Source organism: Cupressus sempervirens, chromosome 2, assembly GCF_028749045.1.
Source record: "Cupressus sempervirens isolate cs-2001-9-10 chromosome 2, ASM2874904v1, whole genome shotgun sequence".
Classification (NCBI taxonomy): domain Eukaryota; kingdom Viridiplantae; phylum Streptophyta; class Pinopsida; order Cupressales; family Cupressaceae; genus Cupressus; species Cupressus sempervirens.
Window position 1 is genome coordinate 317,994,397 of NC_143119.1, and position 18,949 is coordinate 318,013,345.

At 36.0% G+C, this 18,949-nt stretch overlaps 1 long non-coding RNA gene across 1 annotated transcript in view; it reads left to right on the forward strand.

The window, feature by feature from the left end:
* Positions 1-2,030: 2,030 nt before the first annotated feature.
* LOC149572381 (uncharacterized) overlaps positions 2,031-18,949 on the forward strand; it is a 79,039-nt gene continuing 62,120 nt past the window's right edge. Inside the window, exon 1 of the long non-coding RNA XR_016359913.1 lies at positions 2,031-2,320. This is a non-coding gene — a long non-coding RNA (uncharacterized LOC149572381). The remainder of the gene's footprint in view (positions 2,321-18,949) is intronic.

The following is an 18,949-nucleotide window of genomic DNA, read 5'->3' on the forward strand; positions in this document are numbered from 1 at the left end:
TCATATATGTTTAGTGGGCAACCTTGATAACAGATGTAACTTTTGTAAGTATGGGTGGGTTATAGGTAGTAGATGAAAGATGATTTCAAAACATGAAGATGATAATGTACTTCTGTTATGTAACTTTCTATTATTAATAAAATATAACTTATTATCGATCAATTTTTTTTTTGATTCATTTTGTCCTTAAAGCATTATCTTTTAAAAGAATTAAAAGTAATAAAAACTAAATAATGTAACAAAGATTTTTAAAAACTAAAAGCCAAATAATATTATAAAGAATTTTAAAATGGTAGTTATTGTACGTCAATTATGTTTATTGTTTATGTATTTAAAATTTGAAATTTCTTATATCATTTTTGGGTGTCAAGATGTTGATTAAATATTTAATAGTGTATAAAGATGGCAATTGATTATAGTTTTTTTTAAAAATAAAGAATTATTTGATGTTAAATATTTGTAAAAAAATTATTTTTGTTTGGTAATTTTCAATTTCTTTAGTTTTTTAATCATTTAATTATTTCTTTTAGGATAAACAATTGGTTTTTGATTTCTTACATTGCAAACATGCTAAAAATAAAATAAAATTTATTGTACTCTAGACTCCAAGACATAAAGAATAAGCAATTTAAATTGTGGATATCTTTTCTATATGTAGAATTTAATTATAACATACTTATGCTTTTGTTAGGGTTTTAGTTGGTATTGTTTAACCTTGCACAAGATCTCAATGATCCATTTGTTCACAACACATTACATCGCATTTATGACAACTTTATAATTGCATTCAAATTAATATTGTAGAAATTTTATTTATTATTTCAAGACTTCTCATGAAAAAACCAATAATGCAAGAAATGTGTTGCCTTGTAATGTATGCGTGATTTTTTTAGTGAAATTGAACAACATTTTTTGAAGGCTTATGAAGATGCTTTCTAGTCTCAAAACTCTTGAAGTAAAAGAATTCCATTTTGTTCTAAAATTCTTTTACACTTTTGAGTTTTCCAATTTAGAGCTTGTTGTAACTTTTTTGGTGAAGGCATTGCTATTAAAATTCTAATGATAAAAGAAGTAATTTTGCACTTGGTATGAGCTATAACTTATCTACTCATATTCAACTACAAACATTAATGCACAATGTAACCGTTTATGTTTCTTCACTGTCTTTAATTCTTAAGTTCTATATACAATTACAATTAAATTTAATACAGTTTAAAGATGGTTCAACCTCTAAAAGATCAAAAGATATAAAAAATATTGTTCTAATACATTTTGCATTCCTTCAAATTAGAAAGTTTATTCCTCCATCTCAACCCTTTAGAGTCCGTTTGGTTGCAGGCATAGGAATTGGAAATTAGAAGAGAAAATTTGAATGAGAATGGAAATGGGGAATGAGAATAGGAAATTACAATCCAATCCCATTTATCTCTTGTCTGGTTGCATAAACTTGAATTGAAGATTGAAGATTCGAACACCATTATATTTTATGAATGAAAAAGAAATTACATAATTTATAGAGGGTTTTATCTTTTCACACGCTTATTTTTAACAAATTCATGGTGTTTGCAAAAAGAATCTGAAGCAAAAAATAGTAAAGCAGGTGAATCCAAATCCCCACATTGAGCGATCGAATCACGCTACTGAGCAATTCGTTGGCCACTGTGCACTGGTCTTCCGTGAGTAGAATCCGAGGAAAATATATATTTTTTCATTATCATTAGTTTGAAAATGGCCATGATTTTTCATTTTGGGGAGCTCCTATAGGTAGTTATAATGAAGCGGATTTGAAAACATTTTCAAATAAGAAAAATTCCAAATGGGAATGAGAATAACAATTCCAATTACAAGTATTTTGGAGAATGGACAAATGTTCATTTTGAGGCAAAATGTAAATACGTATTCCTATTCCCAATTCTGATTTGGCGCACCAGATAGAGAATTAAAAATGAATTCTAATTTTCTATTCCTATTGTGATCGTATTCCACCAACCAAACGACCTTATTGCCACACTCTACAACACTATAACTACGACACATATGGCAAGGACTACGATGCTTTGCGACTCGCTCTGATGTTGGGCTTAAAAGTAATTTCTTAATATTTCACCGAAAGCCGGATGTAGTCATAAATTCATAATACGATCCTTCGCATTCGATGCTTCGGAAATAACCGAGCTATGCCAAAAAAGGCGGCTAGTCTGAGCGAAAGCTTCCTTGAATTGGCGCGTGAGAAATATGAACAAGTCGATCTTGGCAACGCACGCACCTCCAAAATGCCTATTTCGGATTCTTCCGTAATCATCGCTCACAGGCCAACCAGGTAGCTCCTTGTTTCATAATGCAAGTATAGAAATCTCTAGTGCTCCTAATTTTCTTTTGGAACTGTCCATATCATCTGAAACAGATGCCATCACTGACAATGTTAGGGTTTTCTGGTTTTTGATTTAGGGAACGATGTTTTTTTCGTGCTTTTCATTTATAGCCTTTTTCCTTGTTGGGTTAAAGCTTTTTTCAAAAAGTAGGCTTCCTTCAGGTGTCGTTATTAGTTGTACTATAAAAGTTTCACTGCTCTACTTAAGTCGTTTGTGGCCGATTTGCTGCGTATGTTATCCCCGTAATGTATCATGGAGCATGATTTAAAAAGATGATTCGATATTATTACACAGTTTTTTAAGGAATTTTCTTTTACGTACGGAAATGGAATATGAAAGCCTATTGCTCCTATATCATAACTATGTTTTTGTAGTTTTTGGGCACTTAGCATTACCGGTGTAAAATTGAAAATGGAAGCCATATGTTTCATTATTGAAATCAGTTAAAGCTTTTAATGCATCTAAGTCTGAAACTTCTTTGAGTGCCACTTGTGCTCATCTTGTAATACATACTTACATATGGAGGCATGGCGAAACCGCTTCCTTATCTTATTCTGCATCTTCATGGAGTGCGACTAACGAGCCTGATGCACCTCATACTTGCACATAGAGGCATTTCAAAATCTTTGCATATCATCCTTTTTTATTTTCCCATTGGTTCCTTCCACTTGTTCAAGGTTTCTTCAGAAAACTATACTGCTGTCTGGCAGCTGTGCTAACAATGTTATTTGTTCCATCAGTGAACTTATGATTGTTTATCAGCAATTTGCATCCTTTCTCCACTTTAAATAAAAAATGGTAATATAGTTTATTAGGTCTTCATCAATTGGGGGACCAATTTGATGTAGGAGGCTACTTTTATGCAAGTATTCCATTAAGTTTTTACAAGACTATATCTTTCTCGTTTTGAACATATGTGCAATAAAATAAGTTATGACTTGCACAAGATCAGCTCTGATAATACTTGTAGTGAAATAATTTATATAAGATAAGGTTTGGTACCATTTTTAATTGATTAGTCCGCACAAAAGAAGAATATGAAACGAAATATGTTGCAAATAATTGATACCAGTAAGTCACTTTAAGGGGGCAATCTTCAAAAGTAGCTGCTTTGTGGGGACTACCTCTAGTAGTCTTCAATAAAAATAGAATACACAATACAATGATAATAAACTATCCATTACCTCCTATATTGTAATAATCTTGATTTCTAGCTGTTGGCCCCAATAATTATATAGTTAAAATCTTAATAAATAAAATTACTAAATATTTTGCAATTACATTTTGGGCCGACTTAGTGTTATTTTTTTTAATAAATAAATATTAATAATAAGTGGACTCTAAGGCTGACCTATTGTCTTGGTGGTTAACTCTTAATTGGCCTAATTTGCATGGTATCAATGTAGGTTGAGGTAGCTTAAGAAGGTATTGAAGAACTTTTGAGTGTTTTGGCATTAAAGAAATGCTTCAGATATTCATATGCAAACTTGGAGATCAGACATGCAGTAGATGTAGTGTAAATTGCCGATTTAGGATCGGGGGCTGATTCAGCTTCAGGTTCATGGATTGAAGCAATTTTTTTCCCCCATTTGGGTTCGTGGGTGGGTTCTTGTGTGTGTGTGTTTATACACACAAAAATATAAGAGAAACATGCATAATTGCAAAACTAAGTCATTTCATAGCATGAATATATGTTGCTTCATCATTGGTCAATGCCAAATGCCAAAGATAAACATTAAATATTCGCTCATTGTAATAACTCCAACCGGTTATAACTTCTCCAAACACCAAATTCTTTTATACTTAAGTTGTTTGACATTTCGTCAAACACTTTGCAAGCAAGAGATATATTGCATATGTAAATCCTGATTGCTTTCTAAATGCCAAACTTCAATAAATATGCTTCCAAAGAACACACCTAACAACTAACAGTAAAGATGCAATTGTTTTTGAATAACATTGATTACAAATAGGAAAATATGCATCTACATCAATAAGACATTAGGGCAACAAATTCTGATATAAAACTCTGCTATAAATCAAAAAATCAAATTACAATAGATTTTACAAACCCTACTAATGCCTTAAATATATACTTTCAAACAATGCAAAATGTAGTAGATAAAAACCTGGAATTGCTCGAAAAACATGAATTTTCTTGTAGCAAATCATTGTAGCAAATTCCAACTTTTTCCTTACTCCACAAAGCTGGCCCTAGGCCACAAATTTGGCACAATGAAAAGACTGGTTTGTCTTCTCCAACAGTTGCAACTTTTCGGAAGATATTTCACCACCTTAGTTATGCAAATCAATGGAAGTGTTCGTTCCCAACAATCAATATAACAATTGCAGAAACCCTTGGCTCTGCAAGCTATCTGGAAGAGTAGATGCCAACACATTTGATGCTCAACAATGAGGCTGCCTTCCCTATTTATTCTTTTCCTTCAACCTTCTAGAAGGAAATAAAATATTATTTAATTGCACTCTCTAGAAGCTCTCCCCTTTCCAAGGCAATAATTAGTTATACTTTTAGAAAATGCACTCTTTAGAAGCTCCCCCCCCTCCCCTTCCAATACAATAATTAGTTGTGCTTCTAGAAAATTAAATTAATTTAATATAAAGTCACCTTTTAATTTAAATTTATTTAATGACTTTATAAGAAATCAATTTAATCAATTTCTCCTTATTTCTCCACTTAGCCTTTGGAGAACGTAAAGGCTAAGAACTCCACTGGGATGCTAAATGGGGACATTATAGTCCACCCCTCTTGAAATTGCTTGTCCCCAAGCAATCTCAACTCTGGATGCTGCAAAATTTCTTCATTTTCCCAAGTGGCATCCTCTATTGGCAGGTCCTTCCACATCAAGTACTCCCTGATGGTACGTCTCCTCAAATTCCTCTTCCTGAACTCAATGATAGCCTCTGGTACTAAACCAATTTCCCCTCATCATCCAAGGGTGGAAGCACTGTAGAAGGAACAATCTGGTGTCCTAATGCCTTTTTGAGACGCGACACATGAAAAATATTATGGACTTTACTCTCTGCCGGTAAATCTAACTCGTAAGCCACCTCTCCAACTCTCCTAATCACCCTAAAAGACCCATAATAATGTGGCTTAAGTTTTTCGGCACCACTCTACTATATCACCTACCTCAAAAGTCCGCTTAGTCCTCTTCTGATCAGCATATTGCTTCTGTTGATTCTGTGCCTTGTGGTTGATTTTGTGCCTTGGTGATATTATCCTTAAGAGCCTTCACAATGTCTTGACTCTCCTGTAATAAGTCTGCAGCACTGGGCACTGTACTATCTGATAACAACAAATCCATGAAACTTGGTGCCTCATATCCATATAATGCCATGAATGGTGACATTTGGATAGACATGTGATAAGTGGAATTATAACAATATTCACATAGATATATCCACTTAACCCAAGCCTTTTGTTGCCCTGCTATGTAATTCTTGAGGTATCCCTCCACCCATTTGTTCACTATCTTTGTCTGACCATCTGTTTGGGGGTGGTAGCTAGTACTCGGAGTGAGCTCTGTCTCGCAAAATCTGAACAACTCTTGCCAGAATTGACTCATAAACTTGCTATACCTGTTGTTGACAATGCTCCGAGGTAAACCGTGCAACCTAAATACCTCTTTGAAGAATAAATCGGCCACCTGTGTAGCAGTGTATGTAGTGTTGATTGGGAAGAAGTGGGCAAACTTTGTAAGCTGATCAACAACAACATATATACAGTCTGTACCCTAGGCTCTTGACAGTCCTATGATGAAGTCCATGGATAAACACTCCCACTTCCTGTCAGGAATCAGAAGTGGCTTGTAATGTCCCCTTTCTAGCATTCATAGCATGATGTTGTCGTTAGCCTATTTCCCCATAGTCCTGTAGGCTAACTAGGACATTAAAGGGGCTTAGAGGCCATTTGGCCTAGACAGTTTCAGTTGCAGGTCTTTCTGAGGGGTTCTGAGGCAACTTTGGGCATACTTACTATTTATAGTAAGTCATCTTGGACATGGCCGGACATTCAGTTACAGTGGTATGTCGATGGTAATTGTTTAAAATCGACAGGAAGACTTATTTATCATTGATAAGATTTGTTATGCATTGATAAAGCCATTTTATAAAGTTAAATTTAAATATTTAACTTTATTAATGCATAGACTATAGTTTGTGGGAAATATTTAAATTAAAAGAGTTCCCTTTATTTTTATAACACATTGGAGACATAAGGTACATAAAGGGAGTTATGTTTTATCCCAAATTGAGAAAACGAAGGATTGAGCTCTTGTGAGAACACTATAAAAGAAATGGAAGAGTTTTTTTTTTTTGTATGCTTGGATGAAGATTAATGTTATGTTGCTGGATATCTGATTATCGGGCTTGGAGGACGGAATCCCTCTTTGCTAGCATTCTCTTCGCTGTTGGAAGACACAGTCAGGAGGATCAAGGGTGTTTTCACTTCAGGAAACACACTGGGTTTCATTTGGGGCGTTCGCATAAAGAAATTTACAAGGGTTTGAGGTGCAGATCTGAAGTTAGTTATTGCTATAGTACCGTATGAACAGTATTTTGCCACAGTCGGCATGAACAGTATTTTGCTACAGTACGGCGTGAATAGTGTTGGTATCAAGTTTACTTGTTTTTCCGGCTGATTAGAAGTTTGGAGGGTTGCCGACTACATTTGCAAAATACTACGGCAACTAATTCCAGGTTTCTTCTGTCAAATTTTGATACTTTGCATAATAATTGTTGAATACAAGTTTGAATAGTTGTTGCAGCCTTTAAGGCAGCTGTAAGTGCACATCTACATTTAAAAATCACCCTTTTATCAGCAGATTGAAAGAGTTTCCAAATTTTTCATATACTGTTGAATGTGTGCCAAGTGTTTGTGAAAATGTTATGATGTGTATTATGCATTTTAATGTCACTTCATAGTTGTTCGTAAATCTATTCATTGGAAAGCAATTTATTGAGGAAATTAGCTTTATGAGTTTGCATACAAAGTGTTTGACAATATTCCTTAAGTTAAATTTCTACAAGTCAAAGTTCAAATCAGGGGAGGATATTACATGGCTTAAGTAAGCCGGCTGGGTAAGAGTGCTCCTGTTTATTTTGCTGGCAAGTAGGACACTCTCTAACATATTGCAACACCTCATCTTTGAGTTCTTTCCATGAAAAAGGCTCATGAATCTGCCAGTAGGTTTTGTAAAAACCTGGATGTCTTGCCATAGGTGAGTCATGATAAACTCTCAACATCGTCCTCTTCAGCTTTGACCTTGGCACCAGATAAATGCGCCCTTTGTAAATGATGATCTCATTCACAAGGATGAAATCACTATTTTGGATCAATCCATCAATGAATCCCGATGCCCATGTATCCTTTGCATACTTTGCAAGGATCAAATGTCTCCAATCCTCTGATATATTTGTCATCAAGCTCAAGTGGGGTCTTCGTGACAAGGCATTTGCTACTACATTCTGTCCCTTTGAAATAGGTAATATCAAAATCATATGCCTGTAATTTACTTACCCATTTTTGTTGGATGTCATTAAGATCTCGCTGCCCCAAGAAATGTTTCAGGCTATTGTGGTCAGTTTTTATGCTGAATTTTCTACTCACTAAATGCTGCTTGAAGTTGGCCAAAGCATGCGTTATGGCCAACATTTCCTTATCATAAATGCTGAAGCTCTTCTCAGGCCCCCTGAGCTTCCTACTCTCATAAGCAATCGGGTGCTTGTCCTGCATAAGCACCACTCCAACACCTTCGCCAGTGGCATCACAGCGCAACTCAAATAGTTTGCTAAAATCTGGTAATGCTAGCATTGGACAAGAAGTTATCAACTCCTTGAATTTATCAAAACACTCCTATGCCTCAAGAGTCCATAATAAAGCCCCCCTTTCTCATCAAGTTCGTCAAGGGTGCGGCATCCCTGGAACATCCACTAACAAACCTCCTGTAGAACCCACACAACCCCAAAAATCCTCTCAACTGTGTCAAGTTCATTGGAGTAGGCTACTCAATAATAGCACGAATCTTTTCGGGATCCATGCGTACTCCCTGAGCATTGATAATGTGACCCAGATATAATAACTCTGATAATCCCTAATCACATTTGGACTCCTTTGCATACAATGACTCCCTGCTTAGAATGCTCAACACAGTGTCTAAGTGCTACACATGCTCATCCCATGTCCTACTATACACCAGGATGTCATCAAAGAAGACAAACACAAATTTCCTCAACTGATGCTGAAAAACCCTGTTCATTGTGGACTGAAAAGTAGTTGGAGCATTAGTTAACCCAAATGGCATAACTACAAATTGAAAATGGCCACAATGACATCTAAATGCCGTCTTCTCTATATCCTACTCTCTGACTCGGATTTGATGATAGTCTGATCTCAAATCAATTTTGGAGAAGAAACATGCTCCATGTAGCTCATCTAATAACTCATCAATCTGTGGAATGGGGTACCTATTTTTTATAGTCTTCTTGTTCAGGACTCTGTAATCTATGCACATCCTAAGAGTTCCATCATTCTTCACCAAAATCACAGAAGAAGTGAAAGGCAAGTTACTCGGTCTAATGTGCCCCATAGCAAGTAGTTCCTTGATGGTTTTCTTGATCTCATCCTTCAATCTCTTTGGATACCTGTAACGTGTGATTATGATAGGTTTAGCATCCTGAATAATATGCTCAATACCTCTATCTGGAGGTCTACCTGGTGGTCTTTCACTGAAAACCTTGTAGTGCTTGATTCTTAGTTCCTGTATGTCTAGGTGATATTCTAATTTTTGTTGCCCCTATGATGGCATTAAAGTGCAACGGGTTGCCCACTCAACCTGGTCATGTCTCAATAAACTCTCCATGCGTTTGCAAGACATCATCCTAAACCCACTGTCATGAATGGCCTTAAATATATGTGTGTTCCCCTCTGACTGAAACTTCATCTCCATATCTCTCAAATTGAGAGTGAACTCCCCTATGTCATGTAACCAAGTCATACCCAAGACCAAATCTGTATCACCCATGTTAACAACATAAAAATCTGCTTTGAAATCTAAATTGTTGACCCTTAGGGGCAGACTTGTAATCTTCCTGTCACATTTGAAGATGTAGCCATCAACTACCCCCACTCTCAGACCCTCAAACTGCTCTGTCTGTATCCCACGCTTCTCAATCAATCTGGAATTAATAAAATTGTGAGTAGCACCTATATCAAGCAAAGTAATAACTCGTTGACCAGCCAATACCCCTCTCATCCTGAATGATTCCTCTTGTCGTACACTAGTGAGATGGGCCTCCTTAAGTCTACCCTTAGTCTTCTCATCACCAATATCATCCGTCTTCCTTTTCTTCAATTGATTCCTCATTTTTAGATTGCTGGTCTGAATTTTCAGAATCAGAATCCTCATAATAAGCCCACATAACCCTGTTTGCTTTCCCCTTTGGCCTCAAAGGACAGTCATGGTTCATGTCACAGGGTCCTTTACAATAAAAACAAAGTTTTTTCTTCTTTAAATCATTCAATGTCTTGCTATCCAAAGGAGCAAATGATTTATCTTTATTTTCAACCTTTGTCTCATTCCTCTCAGGTTTCTTGAAGAATGGTTTGTCTTTGCTAGATGATGCACCTTTTTACTGAAATTTACTTATTGGGGCTGCTTGTTCCATACTTCTAGCCTTCTTAATTGCTTCTTGTAAATTGAATGGATCAAAGGCTTTTACCCAACCCATAGTGGTTTGGATAGTCCCTCAATGAACAAAACAACCAATTTTCTATTTGATATATCTGGCACCATAACAAATAGCCCCTGAAAGTCACTAATGAAATACTCCAATCCGCTTGTCTATTTCAACTGGGCCAACTTCCTGAAGTAGACTTTTGGATCCTTCTTATCAAACCTCTCTACCAACCTATCCACGAAGTCCTGATATGAAGTTACTTGGTTATGCTAAAGGGTAACCATCCCATGGTACCACCAATCATGTCCAACTCCCTCTAAATGTAGCGTGGCATATTTTATCGCCTCATCTTCTATCATAGGTCTCAGTGCTAAGAAGGTATCAAGCTTGTGAATCCAAGCTTGCGTTGTCATTCTGCTACTCCCATCAAATGTAGTCAAGGAAAGCTTCCCTGTAGCACACTTTAATTCATTATCCTTGGCACGAGGTCTCCTATTCTGTTTGACTGCACGGTAGTGTTTTCTTCTTTGGTTCACAAACCTCTCAAAAGTCATTCTCTCTCGTACTTGTAGTGCCAATAATTCCTCTGTTGTTCTGGAAAGAGTTCTATGAGCTTTAGGTGATCCTACTGCACTCCTGTTAACCCCTTGTTCTTAATTCCATCTGTCTTGTGTGTTTATGCGCTCAACCATGGTGGTGAGTGCCTGCAAAGTTTGAGCCATCTGCTCTTGTCCTGTAACGATTGCTTTGAAAAACTCCCTTGTTTCCTGATCCTCATTCCTATTGTCTCTTGCTGGGCTACGCTCTTGCTTGTCACCCATGGTGCCTGGCTGTTTGTCAAAATCTTGTTCCCTGTCAAACAAAGCTTGCCTGCGAGTGGAAAATTTGTTAGAGCCAACCTCGGGTGGCTGTATGTGATTGCTAAACCCTTAGGATGGTTGGATTTAACTCTAATACCAATGTATTAACCCTAACTGGTTATAACTTCTTCAAACACCAAATTCTTTTATACTTCAGTTGTTTGACATTCGTCAAACACTTTGCAAGCAAGAGATATATTGCATATGTAAATTCTGATTGCTTTCTAAATGCCAAACTTCAATAAATATGCTTCCAAAGAACACACCAAACATCTAACAATGAAGATGCAATTGTTTTTGAATAACACTAATTACAAATAGGAGAATATGCATCTACATCAATAAGACATTAGGGCAACAAATTCTGATATAAAACTCTGATATAAATCAGATTACAATAGATTTTACAAACCCTACTAATGCCCTAAATATCTACTCTCAAACAATGCAAAATGTAGTAGATAAAAACTTGGAATTGCTCCAAAAATATGAATTTTCCTGTAGCAAGTCACTGTAGCAAATTCCAACTTATTCCTTACTCCACAAAGCTAGCCCTAGGCCACAAATTTGGCACAATGAAAAGACTGGTTTGTCTTCTCCAACAGTCTCAACCCTTTGGAAGATATTTCACCACCTCAGTTATGCAAATCAATGGGAGTGTTCGTTCCCAACAATCAATATAACAACTGCAGAAACCCTTGGCTCCACAAGCTATTTGGAAGAGTGGATGGCAACACATTTTATGCTAAAAAATGAGATTGTCTTCCCTATTTATTCTTTTCCTTCACCCTGTTAGAAGAAAATAAAATATTATTTAATTGCACTCTGTAGAAGCTTCCCCCTTTCCAAGGCAATAATTAGTTGTACTTTTAGAAAATGCACTCTCTAGAAGCTTCCCCCCCCCCTTTCCATTACAATAATTAGTTGTGCTTTTAGAAAATTAAATTAATTTAATATAAAGTCACCTTCTAATTTTAATTTATTTAATGACTTTATAAGAAATCAATTCAATCAATTTCTCCTTATTTCTCCACTTAGCCTTTGGAGAATGTAAAGGCTAAGAACTCCACTAGGATGCTAAAAAGATGGGGACATTACACTCATTAATTTATGTTCATGATTGTAAAGAAAATCATACATTGAATTACTAAATTGCAAAATGAATTTTCAAAACATAGTCTAGTTCATCAATTAATAAAGTTTGAAACATAATGATGAATGAAATTGACAATCATAACGATAAGTGTTTAATAGTTTATCAACAATCATAGTATCAATGCCCTTCGAGGGTCAAATGGGTCATCAAAAAAAGAGGGATCAATAGCTTCATCCTCGGTTGCAACTATATCCAAATCCTCATCATTGGAACCCAAACCAATTCCACTAGCCCCAGATGCTGCTATATCATTATCATCCTCAACATCTAGTAAGGTAGCTCTAGCCAGATCTTGAATGATCATATCAAAGTCACCAAACTTGGGTACTAAATCCCACAATTTCTCTAGTCCCTACGTGTATCTTGAATCCTTGCGTGACAGGTTGTGCAAGTTGTTGTGAATATATACCAAGTCCTTTGCTTGTTTGGAATCCAACTGGTTGTGCTTCATTGAGTGGATAAAGGAGTATGTACTCCAATTCTGCTCAACAACAAAAGAGCTTGCAACATAGAGAGACAAACAACAAAATTAAAAAACATTAGAAATTATAATACAATAGAAATTTAAGAGTGCTAATTCTACAAGCTAAGTGGCCATAAAAAAGGAAAAGACACTTAAAAAAGTTACCGGTGATTGGATCTTAATGGCAAGAGGCTGGAGGTACATATAATCTTTACCATGTAGATACTACCATCCAATGCCATCCATTCTACTTTGGTCATTGATTGCGTTAAGGTCTGCATTTTTTCCTGAGACAAAGTGTGCAAACTCTCTCCGAACATTTGATACCACCTCAGGATTGCTAAAGAGCCTACTCAATGCTGTCTTTTACCACTAGCAACCTTAGGATCTCTGCATGGTGGCACTCTACCAGGAATAGCAGGTTTCTGACCGCTATAATACTTGGGAGATAGTGCATATACTAGGAGGTGTAAAGGTTTAGTCATCTTGTTCTAGCGATGAAGAACAATTGACTCCACCTTTTTGTACAAGGTGTCCTCAGGATCATTTTCTCTCCTATGAATGACCTGGGATGTCAAATGATGTTCATGTAAGTTATCTTGATGTAATGTTAATTAAAATAAAAAATAAAAATCTCTCAATAAACAAGGATAGAGTATTGTATACAAATGCAGATTTATTGTTTTAACTCTCTCTAGCATGGAGTCCATAGCATCATAGATGTCTCTTAAACAAGGCTCATCAGTTTCAGAAAACTGAAGCATAGACGTGATGGGCTCGGTGAATTCTAATAATAATCCGCCCTAGCCCACCAATCGTCTTCCAAGATCATTGCCTTCACCTTTTGGGCCCTTGCTGAATTCGATTCCTTTCAAACACCTCATTGGTTGCCAATAACCATCTGGGACAATGCATCTTTCACCCTCACAAGTCATCTAAGGATGATTGTGTTTGAAGCAAATCGAGTTTCAACAACCTAATACAATGTTAATGTAAGTTAATAACAAATTTTAAATATGTGAACACCACAAAATATTTTATTCAATTATGTAAAGTATGACACAGAATGATAAACTAAACTAAATAAAGCTTAAATTAAATTCTAAAATTTACCTTTAATAATTCCAAGTGGGTTGAAGTTCTGAAAATTGCTTGTGACTTATGGTGGTTTGTCACAAACATTTGGATCTCCTCACCCTCATATACTTTTTTGACCCATTCAATATGGGTGCCAACTTGCTCCCATTACCAAATTCAAGGAGTAGACAACGCATGGTGTCCAAAAGATATGATCATATTGTGCTTCTACCAAAGTACCCACTGCCCTACAAACTTTAGCATTGTCCGTTACTACTTGGGCAACATTATCAACTCCTACAGACTCTGGATTCAATGAGAATATGGGCAATAAATCATGCACTCTTTCCCTTCACAATAAGCTGCGTTAAAAAACATTGCCCCTTTGGGGGAGGTAACAATCTCATTTATTAATGGACGGTTTTTGCAATCTTTCCATCCGTCGTACACAATAGTCACCCCCATTTGGATCCAAGATTCTCTTATTGGTTTGAGAAGGATGTTTACATTGTTTCTCTCACTATGCAATAAGGTGATTCTCACCTTTTTATATCTAGGACTTCCACCATCTCTGTCCAATAAGGTGATCTCATTAGATTGAATGGAAGACCATTCACAAAGAGGCAATGCCCAACCTTACATCAATAATTTCTCTCAATTCATTTGAAATGCCCTATCTAATGTGGCTCTCTTGTAGGTGGTGCTTTGGGGTATTTCTATGTCTTCTTCTTCGTAGAAGGGATAGGTAAGAAGGGATGATGTCTAGTGGTTGTTTGAGAGGGTAGTGTTGGTGGTTTTTGCTTTGATTTTTCTTGTTACCTCCTTGACACTAGCCTATCAACATCTTGTTCTTTTAACATGGCTGCTATTTGAGCAGCTAACAATCGCTTCTTCTCTGTATCTGAGCCCTCACACATATTGAACCCTTTACCCCCAGGGCCTATTAATGATGCTTAACTTGGTAATAGGAGCTTCTTTATTGGGTTTGGCAAAACTTGCATTTTCATATATTCCCCCCCAGGACATTGTTGAATTCTTGTTGTATACTTCCACAAAGGAGAACCTTTATCAATTTTAAATTTATGGAATCCCTCCCCACCCAATGAGCTTTGACCACTCATTCTTACAATCTATAACAAAAAAAAAAAAAAAAAACATATTTTAAAACTTATACAAGAACTTGATAAAATTTAGAGCAGTAAAAGAACTTAAAACTAAAAATCAAAGAAGCAAAAGGAAGGATCAAATGCAAACTTGGAACACTCAACACTGATTATTGGAAGGATTCAAGACTTTGCAAACAATCTTTACAACCTTCTCTTTAAACTTGCAAAATGGGCACACCAAAATGAGAGAACAAATGAGAGATTGACTGTGTGAAATGTTTTTTATTAGGCTCCTTTTAGGGCTACCAAAATAATAATAAAATAATTATTTTTAGTCTTTTTTTTTCATTATATGTTGTCCCATGTTGTGGGTCTACGGGACCTTTGCGGATCCGCTCGGGTTCATTTGGGTCCTTGGTAGGTCCCCACAGGGTTCGTATTTTGGTATGTGGGTCCGCTTGGGTATGCGCTGGTGCGAACCCTAATGTACTCACAAGCCGAAATATGGATCCTGTGGGGACCTGTAGTGGATCCGCGATGAATACAGACCCGTCGCGGACCTAGAGTTGGACCCGAATCCGGGTGGTAGGGTTCGAACCCAGTAACATAGGGTATTGTAGCTCCTATCATTGTTAAATATTTTGTTGTTCATTATTGCATAGTTTTACACCCTTGATATTAGATGCATTATTCCTGATTTAAATTGCACCATTACTAAGGAGTAGGGTATTGCGGGAGTGTGAGAGTGATACCAGGTTCACTCAGTGTCATGCACAAATTTTACAAGGCAAAAACACAATCAACATTTTTTTTTTGAAAGGTAAACTATAGGAAACCACATCACAAACTATGTCTGCTACGATTACTCTAACGAACTATCCAATGTTTGAATTAATTCTACTCATGTTTCTTGCGTTAAGGTTGAGTACATATGGATGATACATTCATCAATCATTAAGTTGAAGGTAATCCTTTAAGTTGATTAGTAACATAGAGAAAGATCCTTAACGACTTCTAGGAAACGTTAATGTTTCAACCCGACCTTAGGTATCATGGTTTGAATGATAACCTGCAACTTGGGGATAAATAGTCTAATGGTGATGTAGGAAGATTCCTTTCATTCGGAGCTCTAGTTCTAAGAATTCAGAGGAGTCAATAAGATTTCACAATGTTACATTAATTATAGTCTAAGTGAGAATATACCGCTAGATGATAATACAATATTTTATTTATTATTATATATATATATATATTTTTTTCCATATTTGGAACCAACGTTGTATGATATACCAAGTCTGTAACAAAGTTCTAGGGATCGTGGAGGAATACACATAGGTTCTAATTGTGTTGAACACTAGGCCAGATATCTCTCTTTTACATAAAATTCTAGTCTATTATTCTACCCTTTCCACCCCTTTTGCCAATATAATTTAATTTATTTATTCACTATAATTATTATATCTAATTATTGTTTTATTATTATGTTCAAACGCCAATATTATTAACCTGACCACATACTGAAATTTGATTGTTGAACTTATAAACTATTAAGTTTAATCCTAAAGACTCCTACAACCCATTAACAATTTCATATTATTAAAATTTAATTTAAATTAGCTTGATAATAAATACCTACTAGACTCTACATTAAACTATACTAATCCTAAATAAAATGTTTTTCATGCCTACCTAACTTGATACTAAATAACTTTCACTAACATTACTTTTACCAATATTAAATTCCTACTAACTACCCCTCCCCTCAAAACATTACATACTAAACTAACCATACAATCCCCAACATAACACACATACTTTAATACTACCCCTCACCCCCAAACTTTTCTACTCATCCTCAAACCTAACTAAAAATACATTCACTTTAATTCCTATTCACACTACCAATGAATTCTCTACCCAAACAGACCTACGTGACCAGCAAATACTTCCCTCCTTCCATGGCATGAAGTGACATGGGGCCCATCAATTATGACCCTCCTTAGGTGCCTAGGGTGGAGTGGCCAACAGCCCTTTTCTTTCCAGGCCTAGGGCTGCAGCCTGTACTATGCATGGGGGGCAGTGCCACTTGGAATCCATAGGGATGTGATTATTCACTTAGGTAGGTGCCAGGTTTAATAACTTTTTAACATGCTCCTTAGAAAATGGCGCCTTGAACTTGGGATTGGTTACATGGGAAGAAGGGGTAAAGTAGGTATGTTATCCTTTTTTAAAATTTTTTTAAAACATGTGCCTTGCTTCCTTTTTTTCACATGTGGAGCAGGTCTAGTATGAGGAAGTAGGTTTTTTTTATTTTATAATAATTATTTTTCTTTCTTGGGAGTCACGAGATACTAATGCATTAGCCCAATCATTCAACTAGATAATGTTGGTCTAATATATTTTTTTGACTATTATTACTTTATTGGCTTACCCAAGGAAGAGAGGCCAAGTATATTCTGTTTGATTTTTTTATTAGTCTGTAATAGGCATCAACTTATTTCTCATTCTCATACAATTTCCAAAGGAGAGAATGTTTGTCTACAGCATACTTTCTCATATGATTTTTTTTTTATTATGTCTTATTTTGAAGTTAATTTCATCCATTGCTATTGGGAAACTAAGAGGATTTTTTTGGCGTTAAAGTTGGTGTTGTCTTTGCATCTATAAAGTCTAGCGATTTAATAGCATTGAATAACTCAAAGTTAACACTCTAATGTACAATATTTAACTTTAAAGTTTTCTACAGATGACTTGAATTACATATGGAATTGCTTGGAGACAAAATGAATAATTTCCCATGCATACAGATGAACTATTGCAATGCTAGTACTTTTATTTCCATTATAGCAAATACATAACAGAGAACCTTACAACAAATTCACTCAAGTCTACAATGAATGATTAATACAATGATCCTCTCACATGAAAATTCCATAAGATTTAACTACTGATTGCATACATGAATCTACATAAGAACAAGTAACTAAAGTCTAAATCAAGAACTTCAACAAGGGCTCCACAACAATGGATATTCCTTCAGATGGAAATATTTCTTTCCTCCCTATACAACAATGGAAAGGATACAATCTTCCCTTACATTGCCAACTATATACATAACATCAAATCTCACTTTACACATTTACAATAATATACAATAGGGAGTAAATCCCTCTCACATTTCAAAGACAACAATGGAAGCTTGATATCATATCACATTACTAGATGACATGGAAAGGATTGATTTCTTCACAATACTTGATTCTTCAACAATGTCAAGGAGCAAATCCTAACTTCTTCATAGGTTCCATGCTCACAAAACCTTCAAAAACAACATAAAACTAGGAACCATGGAGGCTCACCTCCCATCCTAGGCCTCCCAAGAGGCCACCCAGCTGAGGAAACAAAGCCCAAATGGGATACACACACATCTGCTAATGCATATAATCACACAACACAACACTTAATAATCCCTCTTATGGCTTGCACATTGATTCACCATTGGAATCATGAATACATTGGGTGAAGGTGGACTCTTCAAAGAGGAGAATGCCATATCCATAATACAAATATCAAACTGAAATTGCATTTTTGCCTTTCAAGGCTATCATACAAATCTCCTCCTTACACAATCCGCTTATTGCTCCCAAAACACAAAAGGCATATGGCTTCAATGGAGCCCATACTCCATGAAAGAAGAAACTACTCCTCACTATGAGGTAACCTCTCTCAACTACAATGTTGAGCCCAACTAAACCCTTCACCAAGGCTGCTCTTCCCTCCCCAGGTTGAGTGAAGCCTTCACATCCATTAACAATTCAACATCCAAAAAATAAACAAAGAGATCAAGAAGGAAAACCAAGAAAATATTTGTAACACAAAACAAAATTTTACCATAACAACACAATACAAAGATTCACAATGACAATGCATAATGCCCAATACAATAATACATGCTTTCTGCTTCATTATGCAAATGCAAAAGATAGTCATGGTTTGAGCACCAACCTTGGTCCAAGCTAAAGGCAATGATGGTTGATGAAGAGCTCCCTTCTCCTTAGCTTCCCAATGATGGTTGATGAAGAGCTCCCTTCTCCTTAGCTTCCCATCCAAAAACCTAACTGTCTCTAAACTTAGAGAGTGGGTGAACACCCCACTAGTTTGTCGAAGTCCCCCTAAAAAGGCTCTCCCACTATCTATTTTGGCAAAAACATCAAGCC